The sequence below is a fragment of the Coturnix japonica genome, chromosome 1, assembly GCF_001577835.2.
Source record: "Coturnix japonica isolate 7356 chromosome 1, Coturnix japonica 2.1, whole genome shotgun sequence".
Lineage (NCBI taxonomy): Eukaryota > Metazoa > Chordata > Aves > Galliformes > Phasianidae > Coturnix > Coturnix japonica.
Genome location: NC_029516.1, coordinates 72879883 through 72899019, shown reverse-complemented (window position 1 = coordinate 72899019; position 19137 = coordinate 72879883). Strand labels below are relative to the sequence as shown.

The 19137-nt window shown below is 45.1% G+C and overlaps 1 protein-coding gene and 1 long non-coding RNA gene across 3 annotated transcripts in view; one reads left to right on the top strand and one right to left on the bottom strand.

Annotated features, from left to right (window-relative positions):
- The window catches only part of LSAMP (limbic system associated membrane protein), a 909725-nt gene that overhangs the window by 798876 nt on the left and 91712 nt on the right, over positions 1-19137 (bottom strand). The window lies entirely within an intron of this gene.
- LOC116654055 lies at positions 14956-19027 on the top strand. The gene is made up of 3 exons (XR_004308916.1): positions 14956-15384; positions 17123-17339; positions 18450-19027. It is a non-coding gene; the product is annotated as an uncharacterized LOC116654055 (long non-coding RNA).

The window sequence follows — 19137 nt, the reverse complement described above, 5'->3', positions numbered from 1 at the left end:
GCACTTGTGGTGCAAAGAGAGGGAAGGCAGCACAGGTCTCTGGTATAAACCAGGGAAAATCAGCATGCCGGTAAAGGCAAAATCCCAAGGCTTTCCCCTGGAGGAGTAAAAGCTGTTTAGAGCAGCGTGTAAATTCATGGCAAGAAGTAATAAAGGTGAGTTTTATACATTCCCATTATTGCTTGTACGTCTTTGCAATAATGTTTATTGACATGTCTGAACGGAGCACAAGCTGCAGTTCAGTTCAACTGCCTGTGAAAAATGGGACATTTGTCAAGAAACAAATCTTATGCATCCTAGCAGCTCCTCTCTTTCCAGGTATCAGTTGGGAAATACTGGGACAGGTATGGAGCACTAGGGAAAAGGCACCTGCTGAGATGCTCAAGGTCCTTGCCTAGCAATCCCTGAGGAGCAGAAGAGAGAGAGGGGAAGCTCGGAAGGTTAATGGGGAGCGTCTTACTTTGCATTGACACTCATGCACAGCCTAAAAGTATGCATGCACATCAATTACAGAATCCCTATGAGGCACAATAAAATTAACCTTGCATGGCCACGGAGATATACTACAGACGTGTCTCATCAATGGCGCTTGGCATGGCGTTAGCCAAGGCACACTGTTAAGAACTTCATCGTGACTTCTCCTGGCACATAGAAATGCCCTTGCTCCTCCTTTCCACCAGGCCTTATTCTGGGAGGTGAGATGCCTCTTCTAACTCATCTGAATTTTAAAGATCCCTAAAGACACGCAGCGCATTTAAAATTCATTAAATGCAAAAGACATTCTTCTTCAGGAGTTATCGTGTTGGAACTGAGTGTCCCAGATTTCGAAAAGGCTTGGACTGAGCTCCTCGTTTGGTCCAGTGCCGACAGAAATGACATCAGTCACACCACACCGCAACTTCTGGATCCGCATCTCTGTGCTAAGCTTTAAACAGCCCACAGTTTCAAAAGTATCTTGCTCCGTGCTTCTCCTTCAGTCACGCTTCACCTCTCATCACTCTCTTCACACTAAAAACTCTTTGTATGTGGTTACTCTTGCTTCCATCCAAAGCAAGGCTACCACAAAGCTCACCCACTTTAATCTCTGCTCTGTCTCCACCTCTTGCCTACCCCTTCTCAGCACCAGGATCCCCCACTCCAGCTATGCCAGCCCTGCAACGATTCCAGTCTTGTTTCCTTTCTACATTTCACTCGTTACCAGACAAATGAGACCTAACCTTATGGACCCCTCCCTCCCCAGCATCCTGCAATGTCACTTTTCATTAAGCTTCATAAACCTTTCAAGTGACAATTCTCTCTGCATTCATTGCTGCACTGGCCCAGGGAATAGAAATGGCCTCTGGTTAACATCACATCACTGTTGTGTCTGTTTTTGTGCATGTTGATCAGAAATTACCTGGCTTCGAGAAAGTAATTTAGTGATAAATGATTGCCCGTTCAGAGGTAGCTAGTTTCAGCCATAGCTGCCAGGTATTAATCTATTTGTCAATCCTTTCAGATCTTCTGCGCTGATGAGCAGTGGTACAGCCAAGGCATGAGAGCAGCACATAGAATGTGAAGCCCTCCCTCCTCTGAGGGCAGAAAACAGGGCAAAGAACTTATTTCATATCTTTACAGCCACATTTTCAAGGTGCTCTAGGAGCAGCGAGGACCAACTGAGAAGGATTAGTGAGGGCCAGGGTTCCAGCTTGGACCTTCAAAAGGACTTTTGAACAGAGTTCAAAATGAGGAAGAGCATATATTTAAGTCTCAGAAGTGCCTGGGAGTGTCTGGATGAAAGACTGGAGTGGTAACAAGCCAATTCATAAAAAAGCCAAAGTCTTTCACAGTTAGCAGCTTTCGCTGAGTTTTCAGCAGGAACCTTCCTAACAATGAATATTTTTGCCACAGAGGGACACAGGCAAGTAGCTGACTTCCTCACCTAGGACATGCAACCCTCAAGATCTAGATCCCCTCCTGTAATACCTCCAGATCCTGGGTGTCCTCCCTTTCCTAACTGCTCCCATCTCTCTTCCAACCCATCCTCACTCCCTCTGCACCTTGGCTGTGTGTCCAGCCACGGGCGTGCAATTCCCTACAGACATGAAGTTTCCTATGTCTGGGGGGTGCTTGGAGAGCCATTCCCCCAACTCCAAGCCAGCAGGTTTACAAGCCTCCAATTCCCAGCTACAATCACAGCTCTCTGTGCCAAGGAAGCAGTGGTGCGTGCTGTCATTCACGCGGCTGGGAGGCCACTCCTGCCAGCCTTTACGGTGATTGTGCCAGCTGCTCAGTGCTGGGAGCAGATGGCGGGATGGCACACCTGACAGAGAGCAGACCTTCCAAGGACGAAGGGGGAGGGTTTGCACGCGGCAGGGCCAGCCTCATTCTCTGGCCACACTGAGTAAGAGCCAACGTGCCCGCCCTCCCGCTCACCCAGTTGTAAGAGAAGACTTTCACACCGGGGTGAACCTGGGCAGGTGGTACTGGTACCTCTAAATTTGTCCACTCCTCCCACCTCAGCTGAAGTGCCCTTTGTTTGAACTAATAACCAAGCACACTGAGCTCATCATCAAACAAAATCCCAGTTCAGCCTTTCCCATGAGGGTGTAAAAGCATTTTCTTCAGGAGGGCTCAGCTACTTCAAACTCACTCCACTGACAGAACTGGTTGTGCCAGGTGAAGGTGTGAGCACTCTGATCAAGGGCAAGTGTATTTCTCTCCCAATAAAAGAGACGATGGCAGAGCACGGGCTATGGGAGTAATCCCAGTTCCATCTTTCTACCTCTCTCAGATGAAGTTACCAAAGGAGTGCATACAGAAGAACATCACAGAGAGCACAGGATATAAACCAGTGATTACATCGCATACAATCCATCCTGAAGAACTGATATGTGAGCACACATACATTTAAATATTTGAAAAGCATCTTTTACAATGAATATCAAAATGACTTACAGTCCAAGTCAGAGAAAAATGCCCTGACTTCTCCCTATCTCCCTTTTCTCATTACAGAGATAAATCCTGGTTGCGTCTCTCAGCTGCACAGGGAGACTGAAGAAAATACATATATAAATGTGTATATGTACAAATATATATATACACATATATATATAAAACACATGTGTGTATGTGCATGCATATATATAAAATATACAATGGTAATAATCCCAAAAATTACAAGAGAAGCTTGCTGCAGAATACAGCCAGTCTGTGGGACCGAAAGCACGGTGTAAGAACTGACGCCTCTCCCTTCCCACCTGCAAAGTGGGTGGGAAAAGCCAGCAGGTAGCAAACATGTTTCTTGCACTGCAGATGGGAAAGCGAGAGGAAAAAAAACAGGAGGGAGGAGTGGGAAGGATGGCTGCATGCATGCAGCAATAGTGCTTATGGGCTGGCAGCCATGGACAGTCAGTGCTGCCCCTACCTGAGATATTAAAATCATGTCTATTACGAAGCAGCCCACTTTCTGTTGCACTCTTATTTTACAATGAGAACTGAAATGAGCCATGACGGCAGAAGCACTGCCTTGTTTGTTTTTGCTTTGTTTTGTTTCTTCCCTGTCAAAAAGCCCCCGGCTACCACCGAGCTCAGTCAGGAGATGTGGACGCACCGCTGCCACCGGAGCCGTGCTGCTCTGCACGTCATCAACAGGCTCTGGCTGGGGGATGACACACACTCACATACAGCACGACGGAGAGACTCTGCTCATTTAACTGTGATCCCAGTCCTTTTCTCTGTGGCTTCGATTCATTGGCAGTTTGGGTTGGAACATCTCTCAATTTCCAGATGCTTTTACTCTATATGAATACATATGCATTCATAGGCATTGTGCCATATGCTTCCATTGCAGAGCTGGAAGCACTACTACAAATTCACCCACGTGACAATATGAAATGCAGTGGCCTACAATGCTGGAACACCCTTCCATAGGGTGAGGCCCTGTGTCCCACACTACACCAGGCTGAATAACGCTGTCACTACTTCAATAAACATTCACAACCCTGAATCACGCTAACATCAATCAGTTTCCTAGAAAATAGAAAGGATTTCCAAATAATAAGAAAAGTTCATTTTGCCTCTTCTCTTTGTCATTTTACGAGCCTCCAGGGTGAATCAAGCCATATTTTCAAGGCTTGCTCTGCCATCAAATACACAAAAAAAAGTTTGCGAACAATTTGCTTTCAGAAGCAGAAGCATCTGGTAAAGCACAAATTATCACTGAGACACACGACAGAAAATTCCAATTGGTGATGTTGCTTTCAGCTTACAGACCAGGGAAAAGATACAGACCTGTGAAGTGGCTTGTACTAAGTGTCACAACGAATAAGGAGGATGGCGAAAAACACAGCATATGTCTCTTGACCCGCAAAACGCTTTCCCAACCAGCCAGACCAGGCTGTCACCATACACGTGCTCATAAGTAAGCTTTCCTCTGCTGTTTTTCAGCTATACACATGGTGGATGCAAAGGTTTTATAGCTGCACTAGCCATACAGGAATGGCATATTCTTCCACTCCCACAGGTACACTGCAGCATTTACACAGCTGTACCTATGTTTTTGCACATACACCCTGTGATGAAACACGGTGCTTGTGCAGTAATAAGCATGCACTAAGGCTGCTTGCGTGTACAGGATACCGTAGGACTCAGTGTGTGCCCTGGATAACTAACCAGAGCCCTGTGCCCTGACCATGTCTCTTCCCATTTGGGCTTTGTAACAAGTGACAGACGCATGTGATTCTCCTCAGCTTTGACTTCTGAGTGTAGCAGAGCCTGCATGGACCTGAGCGGTGGATAAATGATCAGCCATCTGTAATGTTACTTTAAATGCAAGTTTGTGTATGGGCTCCAAGAACAAGCCTGAGAGATGCAGTTGAAACGAACACAATCACTCCGAGTACAGGATCTGCATAAATCACTGTCCAGTATATTCATTCCTATTGACAGATTAATTCCTTTCTCAGGTTTTGCTTAAAAGTGTACCACTGAATACTAATAACCATCCCCAGAGCTGCAGTAATGTCACTCAAGGCAGGCTGAGAGATGCTGGTGGGAATCATCTTGGGACTTTTTGATGGGAGCAGCTCCTAGCCACTCTGGCTCCCTCGGCTGGTACCTTGCGAGCTGATGGGATCACCTGGTTCTCCCAATTCTGGTAGTAGGCAGCACTGTAAGAAGTGATGAAGAGGCACCAAACCCCAGGAAAAAAAAAGACCTTTCTTAGTTCACCCAAGCAAAGTCTGAAAGAGCAAAGCAAATGCTCATCCTCCCATAAAACTGGCTGTGAATGTAGCACAGCAGGGGCACTGGCCTGAGAGGCAGGGCAGGCAGCAGAGCAGGGAGTTTCTGCAATATTCCCCAGCCCCAGTGGATTCCTTGGGTGTATTTTATTCTCTGCACCTGAACAAAAAAATGAACGCTAAGATATTTTCACTTAATCAAGTCTCCCGGCTGAGATGTCAGGCGCAGAGAAATCGCTTGTCATTCCGGTGCTTCCCAGCATGTGCTCACTGCACCAAGGAACGGAGGGCAAAGGGATTACAGAATTAAGCAATACCCGTACAGCAGCCGCAGACCGGCCAAGATTTACCTGTCACTTGGAAGAAAACTCCATTTCGTTTCATGATTTACTAAGAATAAAAGCTAAAGTGGTGAGGCCTGGCCAAGTCCTGGGATGTATAAGCAGCGTTGTCGGAGCCATCAGCCCCAGCCAGCATGTGCTGGGCAGCTTAACCTTTCTGTTGGCGCTGCATGGCAGCTGCGCAGTAACCCTTCAGTTCAGGCACAGGTGCAGGCTCCTATCAGACCTCATCAATGCTGACAGCTACCCTGGTGGATAGAGGACCAGCCCTGTCCTCCCTCAGAGGACCAGAAGCAGCATTTGCTGGAGTCAGGACCTGCATAGCCCTGCAGGTCCTGGAAGGGGCCTTCAGCCTCAGTAAACACCCATGTAATACAAGCAAGTCTGAAGGGAAACATTTGTTTATGCTGTAGGGTATCCATTTGATTTTTATTGAAGACAACACCAGCACTGGCCTGGCGAGGTCTAGCACGGATCAGGATGAAGTGTGATGGCAGAGAAAGGCCCAGCTAGCAGCATGTCTCATCCCCACCCCAGCCTCAAAGCAGGCTGCTGACACCAGGCTCTCCTCACCATCAGTACTGTCAGGGCTGCGGGACTCAGCAGCGCTGCGTCTGCTCTGTTGGTGACAACATGTTTTCTTCAGTAAAAACACACCCTTCTTCCCCAAAAAGTCTTGGCCTCTATCACTCCTAACTCTCTCACAAAACCTTTTTTTCCACTTTTATTTTTAGTGCACACCTTTTTTTACCCATTTCACCCCCATCAGACTTCCCATCTCTCCCTAAGCTACCTCCTGCCTCTGCTTCTCCCTGGCTGTACGTTGGCTGGGGCGAGCCAGTCAGAACAAATCCCTGCTGCTGCCTTTGGAAATGATCACAGCCCCCTTTCTTACATTCTGATTCAGATTTCTCCCTGCATTTTGGGTCGTAGTGCCTTTCATATCACTCTGCTGTTCCCCACCAGAACTAAAGGCTCAGAAGGGCAAGTGAGGAGCTCTTGCAGAAAGGTGCCAAGCAGCACCTTTGCAGATATAAAAGTGAGCGTCTGAAGAAAAGCCTGGAGTTTGCAGCTGGCTGGCTCTCCCTGGCTGACTAAACCAACCTCCAGAACGGTATGTCTCTCAACTTGGAGAAAAATTCTTTTTCACTCGAATTATTTCAGCTTGTGAAAAGACAAAATGGAGCCCCTTTACAAGCTGGATGTACTTGAAGACAGATTAATCCCCAGGTGTCATGAATCAATGCAACAGGGTTTCACTACAAGGATAACCACAGACCCCAAAGATATTCTCTGCTTTTTTTTTTATTTTTGCTTTCTTTTTTTTTTTCTCTTTATCTGGCAGCCAGCCTTGTTCTTACTGACTGCGACCCCTCATAAATTCAACTACACCTTAACCACAGTGAGAGCCCTGTTTCAGGGCAGCAGTGCCCTCCAGCTCAGCACAAGTTCCCAGCCTTGCAAAGCTCAGAGTCCTCACGCTCCTGCTTGTTGTTAGACAACAGATCCAATGGTGAAATGGACACAGTTTGGTACAATGAGGTGACTGTCTGCCTTTTAGCTAGAAAGATGACAGCACGTGTGATGCTGCTATTAAACAACAGTGTCTCTGCTAAAGGGTTTGCCACCTGTTCTCCAAAGAACCAAGAGCTGGTTATGCTGATCCAGTCAGCATCACCACCCACCAGGCAGGCTGCACCATGCTCCCCACCAGCAGCTCATATGCTGAGCAGTGCCCAGCTTGCACATAAGACACAGACCATAAATACCTCACACAACGTACCTACTCTGCCACCAAGCAAAGACTTTCCAGGTAATGCTGACGCTCTTGCAAGCACCCCATATCTTGTCTCCACTCCACCTCTCTACACCAGCCTTTGTGCTTCCTGATGCCTCTGTGCAGGATGCCTTTGCAAACCTTAAAAGCCACCAACACACAACTGCCTTTGTTCTCTCCATGCTTTTCAATGCCTTTTCCCCCAGTTTCTTCCATTGGCCTTTTCCTTCTTTTCTTCACTCCCTTTGCCTGCATTGCTGCCTTTGCTCACTCCACACGTTTTGCCCCTGTAATAGCTCTCTCCCATGCCTTTCTCTGCTACTAAACTCTTCCATCAGTCATTTGCTTTTTTTTTTTCTTCCCATAATCTACCCTGAATTGAGTTCTCTTTGTCATTTTTAAGTAAAATTAAGACTATCCATGAATACAAGTGGAAGGTACCTCCCTGGATATTTTTAAATCTTCCAGAACAAGCCCAAGGCTCAGTCAAAGCCTATTTGCCTAGAAATAGCTATACAAAAGGCTTGTGCCAGTTACAGACACAGTTAGCTCTTCACACATACACCAGGAGGTATTTGTCTGTTCCACTTTATCTCCAAACAGTGGTACTAAAATACTGTTCAGACTCCCTTCCTTGGGTCAGTACTATGCAGAGCAGAAGGGTAAACACAGATGAACTGGTTTACAGTGCTTCTGATTTGGCCAGTTTAAGGCTTGTCTGCATACACTTATTTCTCTGATATACCAAACAATGCATGATTTATTTCATTTACAGTACAAGTAATCTCCTGAGACCTCGCATTTTGGATACAGATTCATATACTGCTTTCCCTAAACTGAAGCAAAGCTGTGATGCTGGGGGTGGTACGGCTGATCACCTCAGTAGGCGCAAAGTTATTCAATCAAGCGTGCCTAGCCTTGACATTTTTGCTTCAACCTTTATCTGCAGGCTAGCTGAAAATCAAGAAGTTCAGCCAGGCTCTAGTCTGGTTGCACAAAAGAAAGGGACTACATTTGGCTGTCTCCTATCTTGAAAAATGTGAAGACCAGGGAATTAAAAAGCAGAGCTTAGCTCTGGTTCACAGGAGCTGACTGCAACAAGTAACCAGTCTGCCTTTAAGCACCTGCAAGATAACAAGGTGATGAGTAACGGGCAACATGGACTTGTCAAGGAGCATCATGTCAAATCAATCTCATTTTCTCCAGTGAAAGGGTAACAGGTCTTGTGGACAGCAGAGGAGCAGTTCTGTCATACATCTTAACCTTAGTATGCTTTCTGCCACCTTTTCTCATGACATTCTCACAGGTAAGCTCAGAAAATATGGCTTAGATGAATGCACTGTACAACGGCCACAAAACCTGCTGGAAAGCAGTACTCAGAAACCAGTTACCAAGAGTTCACTGTCAAAATGCAAGGATACACCAGCTGGGGTTCTGCAGGGATCTGCTCGCAGTCTGGTGATATTCAATATTTTCATTAACAACCAGGATAAAGTCCGTTTATTAAATTTACAGATGACAGCAAGCTGAGAAGAACTGCACGTGGAAGACAGGAATAGAATTCAGAATGATCCAAATGCATTTACAACACGAACAGATAAACAGCAGAATAACGTTCTATACGTTCACGTGCAAGGTACTGCATTTAAGTCAAATAATAGCCTCCACAGATGGAGGATGAAGAACAACTAGGTTTGTAGAAAAAGGGGTTACAGCGAAAAGGGCAATAATAGAGCAAATGCTTAACATGAATCACTGCTACTGTGCTATTAAGAGAAAAGCAAACACCATCTAAGTATATAAGCATGCGATCTGCAAAGCACAGAAACTAATCTTGTGCTTTAGCTAACATGAGTGTGAGTCAGCTAGAGAACTGTGCCCCCTTTCAGAGAACGAACCCTAGTGAAAAAGTGGCCCAGCTGGAGAAGCCAGCAGTAATAACCAGAGGTCCAGAAAGCACCATTTCTACTAAGGGAGCTTGAATGCTTTGAAGTTGTTGAGCTTAAAGATGACAAAAGACCTGACATTAAAACAATTCTTGAACAGCTTTAAAAAAGGATGCATTGTTCTTCATATCCACGGTGAATTCAAGAAGGAACATGGAGCTCAAATTGCACATTGGCATGGGTAAAACTTTTCTTTCTACCTGATTAAACAGACTGGCTTGTGATGCAGTGAGCAAGGTTTACCTTTGGCATCACTGGAGATGAACTCACCAGTGTAAGCAGATCTCAGAATAGGGGTCTTGACTCCAGAAAAAAGGATGAAATCTTGCAAAAAAGATCATACTGTCCCACATTTCCAGGCCAAAACACTTATACATTGACACCCTCTATGCCTGTGAATGGGTATGACAGTTTCTGTTGGCTGTGGACCATGTTCTAGGCGCCAGTTGAGGTATGACCCCCTAAATATTTCCTCAGAACACACCCAGCTGTAGGGGAGGTAGGCAGAAGGTAAACCACAGGTTAAGAGCAGAGGACCAGAGCATTGCTCTAAGCCTAATGCAATGGCAGGCATTACTGATTAGCTAAGAGAACACCAGTGCCCTTTTCTAATAGTTCTGTGGTAGGAATATGATTCTGCACACGACACAAAAGGTAAAAATACCAAGGAAAAAGAAGAATGGATTCATTTAGTCCAAAAGCATCTGAGAAAGAGATGACAACAAGAAAAAGAAAACAAAGGATTGGGGAGAAGGACTACTTAGCTCTAAGTGTGACACCTTACATGTAATTCTTACCCAGAAAATGCAAGATGCTGCATCCTATGCGCCTTTGCATCAACATGCAAAACAGTTGAAGATTAGACCCCTGTAAACGTGCCTGCTTGTACATATGCATGCTTCCATTGAAAAGAGCTACTGATCTGTGAGGCCGCTTCCCCCTCTGATTTTCTGAATCTCTGCTGATTTCCCCTTGTGGCATCCTCAGATGGTGCCCTTACAGAAATGGAAGCCCGGGGCTCCCCAGGACCCTCACATGGTTAAGCACTTAGCACTGCAGCAATGAGAAGCACCTTTTACAATTCAATTTGATCTTTCTCAAGGATTACTAGAAGCACCTACTCTCGCAGTAGTGAAATGTTAGGCTGCAATAAATGATTTCACCATAAGAGGTTTTAACTGTCATAGGCATCAAAATGGCTTTGCAATGGTTATGAGTAGATTTAACTCAGACGTTTGACAGTCCCACGTGCTCAAAAGCACACTGAGCGATTCAGTAATGATGGCATGCATATCTCCCCAGGGGACCCCAGTGTGAAGATCCAGACACTTTGAGCTCACAGTTCCAACCCCACAAGGAGGCGTCTCACTACCCTGGCTATGTTTTGGGCAGAGAACCATGTTTCAGATCACACTGGAGTATCAGCAAGTGAAAGGAACAAGAGAATGAGTACATCCAACTTTTGAAGGTTTGTGACGAGTTTCATTCACCTGGTACTGCACTAAGTATCAGAAAGGGGATTTTTATCATAGAATCACCATACAATTGCTCAGGTTGGAAAAGATATTAAAGATCACTGACTCCAACCACATCCTAACCATACTACCCTTACCCTAACAACCCTCTGCTAAATCATATATCTGAGTACCACATCCAAACGGTTTTTAAACACATCCAGGGATGGTGATTCAACCACCTCCCTGGGGAGCCTATTCCAGTGCTTAACAACCCTTTCTGCAAAGAAGGTTTTCCTGATATCCAAACTAAACCTCCCCTGGTGCAACTTGAGGCCATTTCCCCTCATCCTGTTGCCTGTCACCAGTGAGAAGAGACCAACCCCGCTCTCACTGTAAGCACCTTTCAGATATTGGAAGAGAGCAGTAAGGTTTCCCCTCAGCATCCTCTTCCCCAGACTAAACAGCCCCAGTTCCTTCAGTTGCTCCTTCTAGGGCAGATTCTCCAAGCCCTTCACAAGCCTTGTTGCTGTTATTTGGACCTGCTCCAGCACCTCAATGCACTTTCTGTACTGAGGTGCCCAAAACTGAACACAGTACTCAAGGTGGGGACTCACCAGTGCCAAGTATAGGGGCAGGATGACTTCCCAAGTCCTGCTCAGCACACCATTCCTGATACAAGCCAGGATGCCACTGGCCAGGTTGGCCACCTGGGCACACTGCTGGCTCATATTCAGCTGACTCTCCATCAGTACACCAAGGCCCCTTTCAATCAGGCAGCTTTTTATTTATTTATTTTGCCGTTTACAGAACTGTGGCAGTAGAGATTAGAAAGTTGGTGTGGCAGGAAACATTTTCAGAGCAGGAGATGCACAGCACACCACTCCAACATCAGACTAGAGCACATCAGTGTGACAAAAGACAATACCTCCTACAGCACAGAACCCAGAAAACAGGGATGAGGCCCCTCAAGTGGCTCCAGAAAGCAAAAGAATGGACTTCCAACATGCCATTCCCTTTAGCAAAATGAAGCCTATCTGCTTTGTGCAAAGTGAAAAGCTTATGTTAGCCCAAGCTTGGTAGCTGCAGCAGGTGCAGACTTTTGGCTGGCTTCCTCGGAGCACAGCATTCACAGTAGGAAAATGGGGTTTTCAAAAGGCTGGGATCCCACTCAGGCAACAAATCCAGCTTCCAGGTTTTAAAAACAGAGCTTATTATGCTGGGAGTGAGCATGTTTGAAAAACAGGACCTGCAAGGACAGACACTAGAAGTATCCCAAGGCCATTGAATGTCCTAAACCTGTGGTGGCAGAACAATCTTATGCTGGTGCCTCAAAAAATGATGCTTCAAAATTCCTCTCTCCCTCTCTTGGCAGGACTCCCAGGTGGACTCCCAGGCAGCCAACTTCATATATTTAAGCCCCATAGTATGCAGATATTTCTACATTTTTATTTACACTTAAAAACAACCTAAAACACAATTCAAATGTTTTCTTGAAAGATTTGAGAAGTACAGGGGGAAATTTTGAGAGGTTTTTGAAACGAACACTTAAGCTACAAATTCCTTGTTAAAACAAACTTTCACTTAGCAACAGAACATCATTATATCCTATGTTTGGACATATGACCAATCCCTCTGCCATTCCCAATCCTCCTCTTACTGAGACCATCTACTCCCAAAACCGCTAGTGTAGGAAAATCCCAACATGGCATCTATGCAATTAACTTCCCTTTAGATGAGAGAATGCCCAGTCAACACAGACAAACACAAGAGAAACAGTACTGGTTCTTCCTGGATTGATTACATCTGGAAGTTGAGGTGTGGTTTGACTGCAGAGTGCTTAGAACGTTCTACCGGTGGCTGCTAAAACTACAGACAGACGCCACAGTTGTATTGCTTCTTTTTGTAAGTGCATCTCCGATTTTATAATAGGGAACACAAAACTTTTGCTTGACTAGAATAAAGCACACTTCTTTCCTAGGAAACCAGTTTAGTTTCCACCATTGACTATGTTAGAACTGACAAACACTTTAAGTCGTCAATCTCCTAAAGCAGCAAACTTAAAATAAATCTGCAATACCAGTGAACTCACTGAATGCCTGCAACCCATGATGAGAGCAGAATCCCAGTCATGTTTCCTACTAGATGGCAACACTCAGCTTGACAGCTGATACCGCCTTGAAAATGACTCTACCTGCAACAGGCACTATTAGGACACTCCTGACAATAAGCAGATTTCTCTTGGACAGCTCCCAAGAGCAGAAAGAAACAGTCCCGCTTTTCACGCCTTCCTAATTATTCCCAGTCATTACAAACACCTCACATTTCATCTCGTCTTCCACCTAGACAGCCCAGGATCTTTGGTGATGGCTGTTGAGTCAGTGACAAGGTTCCCTCCAACTCCAGATTGATCTTGATAATACTGTTTGTTAACGTGATTCCAAAACTTGCAAGGACTCCTCAAAAGCACCGCAAAGGACATATGGAGGAGAAAAAGACACAAACAAATGCATGTAAAACATGTCCAAAATGTTCCAAATTTTGGAAATATTTAAATATGCTGGAATGTTAAAACATTTCCAGAATATTTTAACAATTTTATGCATACAGAAGCTTTGATTGAAATATGATAATTCAGGAACTAGAAGTGAATGCTGCATGTCCCAGTAGGGGACTGCCAGTCTCCCTTTCCAAATGAGAAAATCTTCATGATTATTAGCTTCCAGTCCTGTGCTGTCACAAGATACCAGAAGCTTAAATCTCTCACTGTCTCACAACTGAATCTTCCTAGGAAAGTTGTTTTTTTTAGGGGGAAAAAAAAAAGCAAATTCACAAGAAAAGAACATTCATTTGGTGGGCAGATCTGACCTTTTTCTGTGCACGTATGATTATGTGAAGTGGATCATGGGCTGGCAATTAGTACTTTTGATCCCATCTATTAGAAGAAAACTGACTCCTGAGATCCCTTCCAACCTTCCATTTTTGCTCTTCTAATATTGGATTGATTCCCAGGCAAATGAATTATTGGATGCAACACAGGTTAGACACTCCAGAGTACATAATGAATGGGGTTTTTATTATTATTTATATATATAAAGATATGTGTGTGGGGCCTTGCAATTAGCTAATGGATTTAACTTCCATATATGTGCGTGCAACGGAGAAAAAGAGAGAAAAAAGAAATCAAGGAAGGTTTGTGTCTACTCTCATAAATCCTTTCCCTGTAAGATTTGTCTCCTCGCACTCTGCCCTTGACAGAGTTTTTACTACCCACAGTCCCAACAAGGCATTCAGTTCCTGCCTCGTAGGCAGACACAGGTCTATTCTGTGTGTGTGCTATGCTGTACCATGACCCCAGGCACCTGGGGGCAGCCCTTGGACAGCAATCCATTGTCCAAAAAGTGTATATGCTGCAGGAGGAAAACCCAACGGGGCATCAAAAGAAGGAACTTAGGAAAGAAAGGCTGGAAAGAGAAATGTTAAAGTCATGTGAAGATGTTTCGTTTTTAACCCTCTGAGAGGGAAATGGTTGCTCCTTCTTCAACACACAGCAAACACAGCAAATGAGGGAAATCATGGAACGCAAAGAAGTTTTGCTCTTCCCCCTCCAGTGAAACTAAACTCAATGGGGACTGCTCTGATCCTACCACAGCAGCACAGTCCCCATGACTGATTTACAGCACAAGGCAGCCAACGGCATCAGTAGGAGCAGAAATGGAAGCCAGGAGCCTGCAAACACGTTTTCTCCTCCTGGTATACAGCCACACCTGTAATGCACTTCCTACAGTAGCTCAGAGGACACTCATCTCTAAAAAGCTTCTTAAATGTGTGCACTAAATCACAGCTGAGTGGACCTGACAGGCATGCTGACACTCTGGGAAAATCTTGATACTGGCCTAACGCTACTTTTAAGGAGATATTCTGAAGTATTCTTCCACCCAAGGAAAAAATAGTTCCACATGAGCCAGGGCAGCGACAAAGCGCTCCTGAAGGAGCACCAGCTGCTCAGTGCAGGCAATCTTTTCATTTCCCCACTGGGATACCTTTAAAAGCAAAATTTGCAGAGGTATTTGTGTTGGTATTCCTGATCCACACCAACCTGGTGCTTGCTCACAAGCCAGCCCACCTGAAATCCAGTCACATACCTCACTTGTCTTGCAGATACCTGCCGCCATACTCCACTGTACTTTGGAGTCAGTATCTCTCTTACCTGGTCAAAGTTGGCCAAAGTAGGGCTCGAGTCGAGGAAACCAGGTCCTGTGTTGCACGATGGCAGGGCCTTGCTGCCAGCCTTGCAGCAACATGGGGCCCACCACTGCCCTGTACGGCCCAGTGATGTCACTGACATCACAGAGCCTGCCCTTCTGGATTGGTTGCCCACCACAACATCATCACAATGTCCTCCCGGTATCCCAGCAGCAAGATGATGTCACAGAGCTGACTGGATAGCTGCTGCATCCCAGTGCACACGAATCTGAGGAGGCAAGTAGGAGTGCATCACCATGGACTCCCCTTCTTGCCCACAGTGTGAGGCATGGTCCTGGGGGAATGCAGGGGACAAGCATTCCCCTGCCCAGCTCCTCAGCTACACCTCCTAACGCAGACACCATTATCAAAGAGGAATTTACTTCAGTCTGAACTGAGGTAAGAGAGGGGTGGTAGGCAGAATGACCACACCATACGCAGGCAGGCAGGAAGCAATGTGACTACTCACACTTGTCCAAGTCCCCTCTCTATCTCCTTAGAAGAGCAGAGGCAGCATATGCCTGTGCACACCAACCACAGCCCGCTCCAGCTTTGTCTAGACTTCTCAGCATTTTAACTCATGTTAATTGCTCCCCAATTAGCTGGAGCTCGTAAACACCAGTCTAGACACTCTACAAACATTTGTTCTGAAGCACGTATGTAAAATAGTTAAGTGGCTGCTAAGGCAATTAGGTGTAATCTTATTACTACCCTTTCTTGGGTCTCCTTTTCACCCTCTGCTGAAGCACAGACCCAGGTTCTGTACTAGCAGGACTTTCTTTTTCAAAAGGTACTACAAAGGTAAACCTTAGGGCTATTGCATGCAAAGCCCTGATAAGGTGCTATTAGTTGCCAGTCAACTTTCAAAGACAGAGTGCAGTGCGGTTTTATAGCTGCAGACATCCAGTGCACACAGAATCCAGCAAGTAGGTGTAAAAACCTTCAGAGTTTCACAATTTTGATTTATATTCTCTTTAAAAAATCATTAGGCAGTAGATTTTCTAGCGTTCCTTATACAGAAAGACCCCTCACCCCTTTTGTTACGGCTGTATATCAAAATGGAAGGTTTCAACGTGACGCTCATGCTGCTGTTATTTCAGCATGCACGGCAGCAAGTTCCCCTCTGATTTTCTTTCACAGATGCCTTATCTGTCTTTATATATGATCATAATGTGGAGCATATATCAACAGGATCCTTCCAAGCCAGAGAAGAACTGCAATCTCTGAGCAATTTCATAATCCCACAAACAAGAAAGCAGCTGAGAGAGTCCCAAATCTAGCAGCATTCCCAGTCGTTCCCCCACTGCCAACACCCCTGAGTCACCAGAAATCTGTAGCTTGTACCCAAAGCGCAGCAAAAACTGGCATCGGGATGTAACACATCCATCTCTACAAGATGCTGAAGATACTGGGCAGTGCTAATCTTTTTTTTTTTTTTTTTCATCAGAAATTTCAAAATTAATCAGAAAAGTTTCACGTCATCTTCCTTTTGGTTAGTAAAGTGAGAAAGAATTTTAATGCTGCTATCATCCAAGCCTTAAATCTTGTAATGCCCCAAATTGCTTAATTTCAAGCTGCTTTAGCATTAAGACACATTTTCCTTTTGTCTTAAGAAAGGCAGAGTAATGCTAAATGCTGCCATTCCCTTGCTACTGACTGTACTATGCAGATCATATCTCCCATGATTTAATTCTGCTTTGGAAGGAAACCACCTCCACGCAGCTTTCTGTTCTCTTCTCTAAGTCGAGCTACTGGAAAAGAAGACAAAAATGTCATACATACTCCCCAAGCTAACATGATATATAAAAAGAGAGTGTGTCACACGAATTCAGAAGCTAACCAGAAAATCACAAATGGCTTGGGTTGGAAGGGACCTTGAAGATCCTTCAGTTCCAACCCCAAAGGAAGTGATCCCAAAGTGATAAATAAAAAGTTCAAACTCACTAAAAACAAACAATACAAAGTATATTTTTTGCTTGGGTCAAAACTTGACTCTAAATCCTCTGCTTTTCCTGATAACGCAAAGAAAAAAAGTTTGTGGAATTAATTTTTGCACCTAAAAAAATCCTACACCTTCTTCAAGTTTTAGCTGTCTCTAAAGCAGTTCTCTCCCAAAGCAGTTCATGTGTTTCAACAGGAAGATCCTTTGCATCGATACACTGTGCTGCACAGACCAGTTGTAGTGACCAGAAGTCATTTAATCCATATTCAGTTAGTTGGTGCTGAGGATGGAATGGTTTCTGTGGGCCATGCACCAGGACAGCCCAGGATCTTGATAGGAAATGCTGCCTTGCTTCTGCTGCTGACAGTTGTGACAGGGTGCTGCTACGCACACACATTCCAGTGAGTGAAAGGTATGTGTCAAGTCTGTTCTCAAAAGGAGAAATAGAGAAGAAAAAAAAAAAAAAAAGGAAATAAAATGGGGGGAAAAAAATGAAAAAAAATGTGTTTTTAACCTCATGGCAACTGTCAGAAGTTATCTCAAGTGGAAAAACATTGCACTGATAGCATACTTTGGTCTTACCACAAGATAAACTTGGTGATGTCAGGCTCAGGCTCAGCTAACTTGGATTGACCCGACCTAGATTACTTCACAAAATAAATCTCTGTAAAACAAGCTGGTTTTACTACATTGTTGTTTCTTTTCGTTACGTTAACCACACTGCTCAAAAGTAGGAAAAGAAATAAGATAAAACATGCCAACGTCATTTCACCGTAAGCAATCCCTTTCCCACATCAGATTTAACTCTGTGACTAAGAGGCCAGCTCACCCCCTGCATAGTCTTGCAACAGTTTATTCCCTGGATCAAGCCCCCAGGACCACCCGTGTTGGCTCTTCTGCCAGGGCAGGGGATACATCCTTAGCATCCCACATTCCCTGAGCAGGACATAGTGACATATCCCGACCCTTAGCACACAAAGGGCCATGATGCTGCAGTCAATATGGATGGACATTCAAAAGAAGACAACGTTTAGCCTAATAATTATAGAAAATGCAAAGGCCAACCTTGTGCAAGAGGTGAAAGCTGTAATCCGCTCGTACGCCAAAACGCATTGCCCTTGGCCCAGGCAGTAGCTCATGTGCGGGAAACTGAATGTTGCTTTTGGGAATGAACAGCAGCTCTTACATTTACATATATTAATCCATAGAAGTGCAGGAGGTATTATCATTTGCCAGACTTGTTTGCATAATGAGGAACTCTCAAGAGAAATTTCTTGGAGAAGTGTTGCTATTAACGTGTGGTGTTAGAGGGGCATTTCTATTCCAACCCTATTCTCTCTTCCCCCTCATATATCCCCTTATTGGGAAGGTGAAGTTCCTGCAAGGTTCCCTTGGAACAACACTCTTGGAAGGAGCCCCCTGTGGTGCATTCGAGGGGAGGTTTCAGATCCCTGATACCTGTTCCAGGGCCTCGCTAACTGTATTTCTTAAAAACGTTTAATCTAAATCTGCTCTCTTGCAGCTTAGATCTGTTTCTCTTTAAATGAAAAGACATGCAACCTCCTGCAGAAACATCCTGAAGGAAAGCAGCAGCAAGGGGATGGAGAGAAAGCAAAAGTGGTCAACATTTCCAAATCACCACTGGCTTTCCAATGGACCTAACTGGTAGCAGCAGGAAGAGGCACTGTGTTACTGGGAATTGCCAGTGGGGAGCTCCAGGCCTCACTCTGGCTAATGGGCCTCAGCTCTCTTCCCTCAAAGATGCAATAGCCCAGAGCCCTCCAAAACTCATCAAGAGTGAGAGCCCACATTCTCAACCTAAATAATAGCTTCCATGGGTTCTGCAGCATCACGAGAGACTGAAAAACGGCCCATGAAGCTGCCCTTCCTCCTCCTCTCTGTCACCCCTTCCACTGACACAGATGCACTGTCTGGGCTGAAGGTGTCAGAAGGCCAGGGGTTGGCAGCATGGGGGAAGGGAAGCCCTGGGATCTTGAGAAATTCTCCATTTGTTTTCATTTTTTCACCAGACATCTCTATTTGAGCTGCTTGGAAGGATATCTCAATAACAGCCCTACTGGGCTTGAAGAGACAAAGACTGACAACAAGCACGCCTCTCTCCTCTCTCCTGAACATCACCCATGTGTCAAAACATCCAGTCACACAGTGAGGGAGACAAGAAGAGGCGGGTGTACTCAGGGCTCTCTTCC